The sequence below is a fragment of the Grammomys surdaster genome, unplaced genomic scaffold, assembly GCF_004785775.1.
Source record: "Grammomys surdaster isolate TR1022 unplaced genomic scaffold, NIH_TR_1.0 125889, whole genome shotgun sequence".
NCBI lineage: Eukaryota > Metazoa > Chordata > Mammalia > Rodentia > Muridae > Grammomys > Grammomys surdaster.
The window spans coordinates 3239466-3252608 of NW_021620714.1; positions in this window are offsets into that span (position 1 = coordinate 3239466).

Sequence of the window (13143 nt, forward strand, 5' to 3'; positions counted from 1 at the left end):
GGAAGGGAAGGGAAGGGAAGGGAAGGGAAGGGAAGGGAAGGGAAGGGAAGGGAAGGGAAGGGACATGGCTGATCCCAGGTATTGTGGAGAAGGTTTATTATAGACTGTGGGAGAGCAGAGCCAGAGGCAGGGTCCTCTCAGAGAGCCTGAGTGAGCATGACCCTGAACCATGGGGGATAGAGAGAAACCAGATGCAACAGTCAGGAGGCCCGAAGGGGACAAGTAGATAACATGGCTAGATTATACAGGAAGGGCATCCAGGGGAAGGGCAGCCCAGCCCCTGGGCTGAAGAAGTTTAGAGCAGGTGGCAGGATATGCCAGCCAGGAGGGCCCTGTGATAGGTAGGGACTGAGGGATGCAGGGAGAACCTGGTGGCCAGGTCTGCTTTGATGTGTTAAGTAGGTATCTCAGCCGTTTGCCCTGGGTTTGAAAGAAACTAAGAGCAGAAAGTAAACCCCACAAGCAATGTTGATGGGAAAGAAAGTTGGAGAAAAGTCAAGGTTTCCTTAGTTCTGGGCTTGTGTGCTTGGATAGACATTGGTACCCTTCACAAGGAAGAGAGGACAGCATATGAATAGCAGGTCTTTGAAGTCAAGATCATTGATTGGGTTGGGAGTGTTGGTTCCTAGTGACTCTAAGACATCCATACGGCAGTGTTAAGTATGCCTTTGAGCCTGTAGACCTGGAGCTGAGAGAAGTCCAAGTCTGCGGTCTCCATCTGAATAGAAGGGGATGAGGTCACCTAGGAGAACTGAAGTCAAAGAGCCCTGAGAACGAGCTAAGAGCCCAACGTAACCTGCCCTAGAGAGAAAGGAGACTGGAGAGGAGCCATGCACGGAGAGGGTGGAGGAGAGCTGGGGGTGGGGTTGGCGAGTGGGTGGTAGTAGTGTCACCAGGGCCAAGGGAAGGAGGGTGCGGTCAATAGTGTATAACCCCGAAGGTCACATAAGGCAAAGGCTGAGAGAATCCATTGCTTTGGCAACATTTGTGACCAGGGATCATAACAATAGCGGTGACTGGAACAGAAGCCACATGAGAGGCATACAGAGGAGCGGGAGGTGAAGCCCAGCTGGCTGAGAGGACATCTCAAGAGGGTTGTGTTTGGTGGACAGAGTGAGTTGGGCCAGTGACTACAGGGGTGAGGAGGGAGGAAGCTGTGGTTTTAGTGCAGAATTTGGACAGAGAAAGGATCTACTCGGAAGGGAGGACAAAGGTGCAGGGAATGAAGGCACTGGTGGTAGGGCAGAGGCAGGAGGGCGCAGGCTGCAGCCGGGTGCAAGGCCTGGAAGGGAGGATGGGTGAAGGAGGGTACAGTCCAGCCAAGAGTCTGAATCTCTGTCTCAGGACCTTAGTTTCCTGAGTAAGGCAGGAGATGAGGCTGTCCGTGAGACGAACTGAAGCGGCAGGCTGGAGGGATGTGAGACTGAGAGGGACATGGAGCTAGTTTCCTGCCAAGGTACCATCAACGCCGGGATGGAGGAAAAGAATCTGCCCTCTAACAGAATCCTGACTGAGGGGTCTAAAGCAGGAACCATTCTTCCTAGCATCTAGTGGTAGCCAACCACCCTCGGCCCTCTGTCATGACATGGGCACCTTCCCTCTCTGTGCATCGTGGCCTTCTTCTAAGGACCTGCTAAGTGGGTTTAGAGCCCACTGGAATCCGGCATGGTCTCATTTTAACTTGATTTCATCAGTGGAGACTGCTTTCAAATAACATCATATTCACACATTCTAGGAGTTAGAATACGAGGGATATAATTCTATCCAATCTAAAAATAGTTGTAGTGATATGACTTAGACCTTGTCATGGACGCACCCAGACTGAGGGGAGGGGCTGGAAGAGCATCCTAGTGCTCAGTGTTTACCTCACTTGTTCTTCAGCGTTCAGCAGCTGGTCCTGATGCAGCTCAACCCTATCCCTTCCACTAGGGATGAAGATTTCTGGCCTCTCTTGTCTACCCCTCCCTTCCCACCCCAGGCCAGGTCTCTACTTGCCTTTTGGCATCTTCCTCTGTCCAAGATCTACTGCTCAGAAGAACCACGCAGGCCAGCTGCAGAGCTGACCCAACCTCTCAGGAGTTGAACTAGAAGAGGCAGAACCCCTGCCTCTTGTGGAATACATGCTGCTTCTATGCTGTTTTGTTCTGAGTTCCAGGAAGCAGAGGGCCTTTGGGATTCTGACCAAAGAGCTAAAGGAATAAATCCCCTTCTGTATTTTTAATCCCCCTCCAGGAGAAGCCTTATTGTCCCCTTTCTGGAATGTCAAGAATGGTCTGCTTTTGTCCAGGCAGTGTTAAGTAATCCCAGGTCCAGGACTAGAGAGCCCTTCCTTACTGTTTTCTGCAGACCAGTGCTAGGCTTAGGGCTTTTGCCCTTCAGGGCCAAGGTGAGAATGTAAACACCCAGTCCCTCTGGAAACTGGCTGGGACCTCCTCCAGGGAGGAAGGGTTGCTCATGGCTTGGCCAGGGTCCCACGCCTTATGTACAGCAATGCTGAGCACCAACTTACATAGCTCGGGGTGGATCCTCAAATGACCTTCCGTTTCTTGTCTACCCATTGGAGAAGGCCACTCCACTCCAAACAACATTCCTCCCGATAAAATCAGTTACACACTGTAAACGTCAAGGGGCCTGGAACATTCTCCTGTGGTGCAATAGGATTTGATAAACCTTTTCTTATTTTGCAAAACCTTGCAGCAAGAAACATCCTCCCTGGAGCAATAGGGAAATTCCTGGGATGCCGGGACACTAGACAAAGTGGCCAGGGTCCCAGGGAAGGAGCAGAAAGCCCAGAGGGCAAGAAGGATAGATAGATAGATAGATAGATAGATAGATAGATAGATAGATAGATAGATAGATAGATAGATAGATAGATAGATATTGCTTTTACAAAGCTTCCTTCCTCTTCTCCCTAAGTCCAGGCTCACATTAGTGCTACACACTCACCTTCCTGTGGCCCAGACTTGCCACTCCCCTGGCTACGCTTCTCCCCACTCAACATGAGCCTGGAAGTTTCCATCCTCCCTGAAGTCTACTGGACCCTAGCCAAGTGTTGTTGTCAGTTCATAGGTGTTTTGTCTGAGGGTCAGTTACGAGCATCCCAACTTCACTTTGTGTTCCTGTGCCTCTGTACTGTCCTCCCCTCCACCTCCTCCTCAGACCCTTTCCCTCTGTTTATGCCTTCTTTCCAATCGACCTATGTTCTCTCCTCCTATCTCACGCCTTCGATTTCCTAGTCCTTCTCTGTAACTGCTGTTTGACACAGACCTAAATCTGTTTCTCTTAGGTCTCTGGAATATACTTCCATGGCCTCTAGTGGTGTGGCCTGATGACAGAGAGCCATTTGAAAAGGCTCCAAGTGTAAGCCACATGTGTAGGAGTGTTCTAGGTAAAGCCCCAAGAGCCTCAGGAGACTGGAGGAACTAGGTAGAACCTGAAACCTGGGCATTAGACTAGGGTCTGGACAGTAGACCTGTGGGCAGGGCATTGACTTTTACAAAATTATACTGTATAATTCTTCTACTAAACCAGACTCCCCAGCCATTGGGCTTAGACATCAACATTCCTTACACACTCCCCCCAGCAATTCTAACAGGAAGTCGCAGCTGAAGCCACTGCTACCCAATGCATAAGGAAAGAGAGATTGTGTGCAACTTCCATCGTTGTAGAGTCATAGTTGATGTGGTCTCTGAAGAAGCTGCTGATATGTGTCTAGCCTGTGCCAGCAGGCACTATGCTAGGCTATGGCTAGTCAAAGATGAACAAGGCGTATAAATATAGAGGGCAGAGAGATGGCTCAGTGGTTAAGAGCATGTCCTGCTCTTGTAAAAGCACTGTGTTTGATCCTCAGCACCCACAGGGCAGTTTACGCTACATATACTCCAGTGTCAAGGCTTTGACGTGCTCTTCTGGCCTCTATGGACACTATACACATGAGATACATAGACATACATACAGGCAAAACACTCACAAATAAAAAATAAAATAAAAATAAAATAAAATAAAAAGAAATAATCCCTAGCCTTGGCAAGTTAGCAGATTAGGAGAAAGAATGAATCCAGACTGTTTACTGTAAGTTATTTTACATAAATGCTAAGTGCTCTAAATTCTGAGATTTACCCCTAGACGTTATACTGCTTTCCTGGAGAACACTACAGGGTTTCCCAAGCAAAGGAAACAGAGAATGGTATTATTTTTTCTTTAATTTTAAGACAAGTTCTTACTATGAGACTCTTGTTGGCCTGGTACTTATGACCCAAGGCTAACCTTAAAATCATGGCAATCCTTCTGCTTCAGCCTTCCGAGTTCTAGGATTATAGGCATGAGCTATCACAGCCAGCCACACAAAACATTATACTGGAGGACTAATATAGAGGGCCCGCATCCTAGTGGGGTGATGTAATGTGGGGGGAGGGGAGATATGGAAAGCGAAGCCCAGCTAGCTGGTTGAGAGGATGTCTCAAGAGGGTTGCATTTGGCAGACATTGAGTTGCGTTAATAAGTACAAAGGTGAGGAGTGAGGGAAAAGTGTTGTTTTTAGCACAGAATTTGGACAGAAAAAGGATCTACTCAGAAGGGAGGACAACGTTGTAGAAAAATGGCAAGGACAATACCAAGGGCTTGGACAGCACTGATCAGTCTCAGTGTTTAAAAGCTAAGGCAAGGAAGACAGATCAGGAAACAGAGCCTGGGTAGGGACACCAGTCAGGAGCCACTACAGTGACTGTTGTCAGAAGGTTTTGGTAGCACCATCCAAGTACAGCCTATTCCAAGGCCAGTTTCCTTTCTTTCTGGCCACCTGAGAGCTGCACTCAATTCTTTCTTCTTCATTCTAGAACACTTTCTTCCTCAGTACCCATATGTGGAGTCTACCATGAAAGCAATGGCAGTTATCAAGTATTAGGGGTGAATAAAGAAAAAATGTGGTACATGTAAACATTTAGTGAACACCGAGTGTCTGAATGAATCCATGGGGCTGAATAGGTTGACCAGGCATGTCAAAAATAGTTACAATTGGGTTGGGGATATGGCTCCATGGTTAAATTGCTGTACAGGCCAGATGAATGGATTTGGGTTCCTCAGAACACATGGAAATGCTGGGCTAGCATGGCAGCTTGCCTGTAATCCCAGCTTCAGAGCAAATGGACTCTATTCATACCAGGGAGCTCTAGGTTTGATTGACAAGCTCCGCTTAATAAATAAGGTAGAAAACCAGGAGGGTTTCTTACATCATCCTCAGATTGCCACATGTATGCAAACCCATAACACACACACACACACACACACAATATTCACATGTGAATATGCAATCACACATGCCTGCATACCCATTGTGTAACAGTTTCCTCAGAGAGTGAAGGAGTTCAGGGGAACTCCTTAAGTAGAAAAGTAAACAAGTCAAGGCAGCTTCAGGAAATCCCTGAAACTGACAGGATTCATTAGGCCCCTCCCTGAAAGAGTAAGCAATAAAGACTACTGAGAGTCCCTCTTAGATAAGTCAAACTGCAAAGGAGACTCTCAAGCCAGACCAGCTTCCTGGAAGAAGTAGAAACCAGAAGACCTGCTGGAAGGGGTTTAGACCAACTGAGCCACTTAAAAAGAACACTTTCCAATCTGTTGAGTTTCCTGAAGTGTGCTCCAGGTTCTCAGTTTTGTAAACTGTCATGTTGAGGTGGGCTTTGGTGATACAGCATCTTTGAGTCATTTCTGCTCCTGTAAGTAACCCCTCATCCATTTTCCTGTAAGTAACCCCCAAAAATTCATTGGTTCACCAAGTTGGACTTTGGTGGCATCCATATTTCGGTCTGTGGTAGGATCTGTGAGTAGATGTGTGTGTTGTGTCTCCTCAGGAAAAGTTTTGTAATATAACACCACCACATACACATGACAAGAAAAACAAAATACAACTTAAAAATTGAACATTGTGATAATTTTCAACAAGGCAAAAGAAGGCCATTTATATACATAAATAGACAACAGCATGTAAACTGAAACTACAAAGTCAACCACATGGTCAGTTTATTGCAATGCCCCTGTTTAAATAAATGGCCTTCCTTCAAAATCAATATGCTGGGAGGCTCCTGCAATCATTCCAGCAACATTGGCAATCATCAAAATGTGCTGAGTCAGCTTCTTCCCCCCCCATCCCCCACTCCCCACCCTCAAAGAAGACAATTTAGCTTGGTCAACTCCTTTATGCCCAGGTTTGGTTCCAAATAATTTCTAGTTCTCTCAGAAACCAAATAAAAATGTACCATCAAGTAGACTGCTCACAGGCTTTGTTTTAGTTTTGAGATGAAATTCTACTATCCCAGGCTGGTCCCAAGCTCCTGGGCTCAAGCTAGTGGCTGGGATTATCAGAGCAGATGATCACACTGGGCTTTAAGGGTTCTTGAGAGTCCTGAAAATGGCGTTCCAAGCCTGACATGAAGACAGATGTGTCACTGGATGAGTGAGTGAAGGCACACATCTCTAGGGGCAGATTGGGAGATTAGCATCAGTAAAGACCTTGGTCCATCTGTTTTTGTTCTGAAGCACAGTGACAGCACAGGCCAGATGTCCTCTAAAGCAGTTCCTCCTCATTCTCAGCAGCCAGCTGGCTTGCATTTTCCAGCCTGTCTTTCAGTCATATAGATGACTTATCTAGTCTGACCAATGAATACAGGAGGAAGTCACACAGCATTTCAGTCATAATTCTCTCACCTACCTAGTACTCTTCTGATGCTGCTGTCTTGTTTTCCCTGTCAGCTAGATGCAGAGAACTCTGAGGAAGACTGTACTGACTGGTTTTATGTTAACTTGACATAAACTAAAGTCATCCTAGAGGAAACAGCCTCAGTTGAGGAAATGTCTCCATGAGATCCAGCTGTAAGACATTTTGATTAAGTGATCAGTGATCAATGGGGGTAGGGACAGCCCATAGTGGGTGGTGTTATTCCTGGGTTGGTGACCCTGGGTTCTATAAGAAGGCAGGCTGAGCAAGCCATGTGAAGCAAACCAGTGAGCAGCATCCCTCCATGGCTTCTGCATCAGCTCCTGCCTCCAGGATCCTGCCTTGTTTGAGTTCCTGCCCTGACTTCCTTCAGTGATAGAGAGTGCTGTGGAAGTGTAAGCTGAATAAACTCTTTCCTCCCCAACTTGCTTCTGGGCCATGGTGGTTTTCTCACAGCAATAGAAACCCTAAGACAAAGATGGCAGAGATGTTTCAGCCAGTACCCTGAAGAAGCCTATGTCTATGGTGCCAATGCAGAGCCTCTTTATCCCTCTGACTTGTATTAGACTGTAACATGGGCTGAAATACATATATACTGTCAAGTCACTGAGGCCTGGGGATCTTTATTATAACAGCAAGTGGGTCCAGACTGATATAGAACCACAGAGGTGTTCATGTCCCAAGTGTTCAACTACAGATTGATGCTGCCATTTGGAGTACCAGCCCTGTGACATTCAGATTAAGGGCTGTACTTGAAACCAGTGCTGTACATGCCACCTCATCTTTTAACACACGTGCACTGTGTCAGATCTTACTAACTAGCATTCACCAGGCCCTCCTGCTGGTTGCTGCAGAACGACTGCTAATTCTTTGAGATGTCACCTGCTCATAGGACTTCCCCAAGTGAATCTGATGTATGCCACATGGCCCATACTTTAAGGTAGTCTCCACATCTGGTGAGTCTAGCTTTTAATATGGCACCTTCTTTAACAATAACAGCCAGGAACACAGGCACACAGGTACACACACACACACACACACACACACACACACAGAGAGAGAGAGAGAGAGAGAGAGAGAGAGAGAGAGAGAGAGAGAGAGAGAGACAGAGAGAGACAGAGAGACAGAGAGACAGAGAGACAGAGAGAGTTGTTATTGTCTTACCAAAATAAAAGAGAAAGAACAAGCCTTGGAGATGGCTCTATGGCTCAGCAGGTAAAGATGCTTCCAGCCAAGCCTGATGATCAGAGTTTAATCTATGGAACTCACTAATCAAAGTTGTCTTCTAGCCTAAACATAGACTGAATTGTATGCCATCACATATATATACTCCCCCCAACTAAATTAAAAAAAAACTTTCCCGATATAGGGTTTCTCCGTATAGCCCTGGCTGTCTTGGAACTCTGTAGATTAGGCTGGCCTCAAACTCACAAAGCTCCTCTTGGTCTGCCTCCTGAGTGCTGGCTTTAAAATTGACCATCACTGCCACCTACCTAAAATTTAAATTTAAATTTATTTTTTGTTTAGGTGTGTGTGTGTGTGTGTGTGTGTGTGTGTGTGTGTGTGTGTGTACATGTATGGAGGCAACCAAAGGAGCCAACAGAGGGCGTTGGATCATCCTGAGCTGGAGCCTCAGAAGGCTCTGAGTGTCATGTGGGTCTTGGGAACCAAACTTTGGTCCTCTGCAAGAGCAGAAATGCTTTTAACCACTGATCCATCTCTTTAACCCCAAAATAAAGTATCTTAGAGAAGAACGAAGACTCAGCTGCCCATTATTTCAGGCCCCACTTAGGGAGCCGTTCTCCTTTTCCTTCTTAGGAGGCTGTGGCCCCCGAACTCTATAAATGATGGGAATATTCACTTTCATCCACTCAGTTTAGCCAATCAGATCCAGAACTAGAGAGATGCCACCAAACTCAATGTTGTGAGATAGAAGCACAGTCAGCTGGGGACCCCTGGCCCTGGGGAGGCTCTTCCTTGCTATCTGCTCTTTTATCTGGATATGACCTTCTCCTAAGAAAACCTCAGCAAGAGTTAAGGGCTTGGGCCTTCCATGCCTCCGCTGATGAGCTAGCAACTATTTTTGCTGGTGAGTATCCCTAAAGGAGCCCTAGTATGTTTCCAAGATATGAGAGTGCTAGGAAGCTTTAGTGAGATTTCTTTTTGTACCCCTGCTCCTGGGAGAGTGAACATCACAGAGAAACCGCAGTGCATGAGAGACCACACAAAGCCTCTTGTCTCAGGCTTGTCTCATGGACCCCAAGGAGATGAGGCTAGGAGGGGTTAAGGCAGTTCAGGAGAGGGATGCTTGCTCTGGAACCCCACCCTGGTCCAGAAGAACAAGAAAGAAAAATTCTCAAGGCTATAGGCAGAGCACAGAGAAGGCTGAGGGAGGGCTGCAGGGGCTAGAAAGGGAGAAACATCTGACAGGCTGAGCAAGGGCAGAGCTCTGTGGTTCTCCCTGCTCTGATTTGGACATGCCCCAGATCTGCTGTTGGCTAAAGAAGGTGTCCTGCTAGGTCTGTGGCTCACAAAATGCCACATGGCCTCCTAAAGCAGCAGGGCTCCACTTGGCTCAGGAATTTCAGGCTAGCTACGGCCAAGAAGCATTGCACTTCTTGTGAGGTTTTTATTCTCCCCGTGCTGCCCACAGTAACTGACACAGAATTAGTGGGGGTGGCTCCCAACACTGCTACCCACTCCTCCATCTTTATCGTCTCAAAAAATAGGTTATATAAAAGTCTCATTTCATTTAGTACTCAAAACTCCATGCACTAGCTGGTAGGAATTTCCATTCCCATTTCACAGAGACAGATGTGAACAAAAGCATGCCCAAGGTCACAAAGCTAGTAAATATATTAGGGGCAGGGTAATATAAAGTTCACATTAGTAAACTCACTTAAAGGAAAGAGGTAGACCAGTAAGCCCACCTAAAAGAAAGAGGTAGACCAGTAAGCCCACCTAAAAAAAAAGAGGTAGACCAGTTGGTGAACTGAAGTGAGCTTGCTTTCTCTGACCATTGTCTCATTTGTTTCTGTTGACCTAGTTCCTTGCTTCAAAGTCTTTTCATATCTTCTTTTCTGTTTTAAGGTTACTGCATTCTTTTGTTATCATTTAAAGTTTTAAATTTGTGTGTGTATGGAGTATATCTACATGTGTGATACACACACATGTATGTGTACAGACTTCTATGTGTGTGTGAGGCTTCACCTGGTTTTTTAATGTGACTGTGGAGAACTTGAACTCAGGTGCTCATGCCTGCATACAACATATCCTCTTACACACTAAGCCACCTTCTCAGCCTCCCTTTCTTTCTTTCTTTCTTTCTTTCTTTCTTTCTTTCTTTCTTTCTTCTTTTTTTTTTTGGTTTTTCGAAACAGGGTTTCTCTGTGTAACCCTGGCTGTCCTGGAACTCACTCTGTAGACCAGGCTAGCCTCGAACTCTTGAACTCAGAAATCTGCCTGCCTCTGCCTCCTAAGTGCTGGGATTAAAGGCGTGTGCCACCACCACCCGGCAAAGATTTATTAATTTTATGTGTATGAGTACATTGTTACTGTCCTCAGACACACCAGAAGAGGGCATCGGATCCCATTACAGATGGTTGTGAGCCACCATGTGGTTGCCGGGAATTGAACTCAGGACCTGTAGAAGAGCAGTCAGTGCTTTTAACCTCTGAGCCATCTCTCCAGCTCTCTCGGCCTCCCTTTCTACACCTTCTAACCAACATGGTTTCAGACTCACTTCAGAATCTGGGCCTCTGCCTCCCTTGTCTCCTCAATATTCTTGAGGCCCTCTAGCAGCAAGTGGCTTGGCTGTCTGCTGAGTACTTTGGGCACTTACTCAGCCATTTCCCAAGTGAAGCTTTATTCTCCTCATCAACATTGGATGTGGTAGGCAGAGGTTACCCCTCCAAGATGGCTTCATCCTCATCCCTAGGAACTCTAGATATGGGACTGACATAACGAAGGGACCTGGGTATATATAATTACAAATTCTGAGGTGGGAGAGATTATGCTGCGTTACTAGGTAAGCCCTGTGTAAATCACAAGGGTCCCTAAAAAGCAGAAGGGGGAGGCAGGAGAGGCAGAAAAAGAGTGTAACAGAGAAGCAGAGGCTGGAGAGAGTGTGCTTGCTGACGGCTGTGGTAAAGATGGAAGGCACAACACCATGGGATAAAGGCAGCTCCTAGAGTCCAAAGGAATCAAACCAATCAACTCTCTTAGAGTCTGTAGAGCAGTGGTTCTCAACCTTCCTAATGCTGGGACCCTTTAATATAGTTCTTCATGTTGTGACCCCAACCACAAAATTATTTCATTGTTACTTCATAACTGTGATTTTGCTACGGCTATGAATCATAATTTAAATAGTTTTGGTGATACAGTTGCCAAATGGGTCATGACCCACAGGTTGAGAACTACTGTTCTAGAGCGACCAGGGCTCTGCCTGCACCATCACCTTATTTCATCAAGACCCATTTGGGCTTCTGATGTCTACGACTGTAAGAGAGCATACCTTGGCTGTTTCAAGCCACTGAATGTGTTGCAGAAGCAATAGGAAGTCAGGCTGGGGATGTAGCTCAGTGGGAAGACTGCTTGCCTATCATACATGAGGCCGAGGGCTCAGTCCTACCACCTAAACCAGACAATCCTCCTACCTCCATCCCCCAAGTGCCAGGTGACATATTCTACCACATGGACTCCAGTTTCTCATTTCTGCCTCTCCTTACTGACGTGGTAGCTTGTAAGCATCAACCTGCTTAACACCTGCTCCCTGCCCCACAACACTGAGCTGCTCATTTTGGAATCCCTGACACAGTACAGTTGCTGATTTTTGTTATGACTTGGTCCTCTCGGATTCTTCTCTGTAAGATGGATCACATTGGAAGATGCTCTTTCTGGAATCTTCTGTGTATTATTTTTGGCCTTGGTATTATCCTATTCAAGTGCTGTGGCTATTCCAGCTCACTACCTTCTTCAAAGAGGTTGCTCTTTTAGCCTGGTGTGCAGATTTCAAAACAGCAAAAGCAGGTGCACTCAAGGTCTTCTGTGATAGGCAAAAGATGAGCTCTACTGCTCTGGGTTATCTTGGGCCTCTGTATAATCACATGCCTCCTTAGAAAACAGAGGAGGAGATGGACTTCATATGTTCCCAGAAGACAATGCCATGGCAGCTGTGGCCTGTGGTGTTGGCTTTGAATTACAGAGATGTGGTCACAAGCCCAGGTGGCTGGCAGCCACTAAAGCTAGAGAAGGCAAAAACAAACTCCCCCAATGGTTGTGGATTCTTGGATTCAGCTTCGATGCTTGACCATCGTGTTTGACTCAGTAAGACTGATTTGAGACTTCTGTACTCCAGAGCCATGAAAAAAATGTGTTTCTGCTGTTTTAAAGGCACGTGGTCTGTGTGACTAATTACAGCAGCCATAGGAAACTTCATGAATGCAGCTTCTTCTTTAAAAGCGCCTTCAGATCTGGAGGCTGAGGCCAGAAGACTAGTTTAAGGCTAGCTTGGGCTATATAGTGAGTTCCAGGCTAGCCTGCACTACACTGAAACCCTGCCAACAAAACAAAAAACAAAGTGAGTCCTCAGGGATTGCCACCCTGAGCCCTTCATGAATAGTTGGCTTTATTTCACCATCCTTCTACCTCAACCTTCTAAGTGATGTTATTAAACCATGCCCGGCCCAGTCTTCTTTTATTTTATTTATTTTATTTCATTTTATGTGTGTTGATGTTTTGCCTGTATGTATGGCTATATACTACATACTCTGGTGCCTGTAGAGGCCAGTAGAGAGCCTCTGATCCTCTAGAAATGGAGTTACAGACAGTTATAGTATACCACATGGGCACTGAGAATTGAGCCTGGGTATTCTGGAAGAGAAAGAAGTGTTCCTGACCACTGAGCTATTTCTCCAATGTGAGTGTTGGGAACTGAACCTGGGTCCACCGCAAGAGTAGTAAGTGTTCTTAACCACTAAGCCATTTCTCCATCCCCTCAGACTGTCTTTTCATGTTTCCTTCTAAAAGTTGCGTGTATGTGTGCGTTTGTGTGTGTGTGTGTATATGTGTGTATGTGTTGAAAAATCACAGCACACCTGTGGAGGTCAGAGGACAACTTGTAGGAGTTGGTTCTCCCTTTCTACCCTGTGGCCTCTGGGGCTAGAACTCAGGCGGTCAGGCATGGCAGCATGTACCCCAATGGGCCATCTTGCTGGCCACTTTTGTGGTGTTGCTTTCAACTCAAAGTCCAAATTCTTTAAATGTATGTATCTAAACGTGCTTAGATGTTTATTCCTTAAGCAAAGCTAGGTTGTTTCCAGCCATCACTAGCTTGTTTTCTAGAATAGAAGGTTATAAGACCTAGCCGACCCCTCATGCCCTTCTCAGCCCTCACCCCCTGTAAACTGCTCTATCCAACACACAGGTGTTTT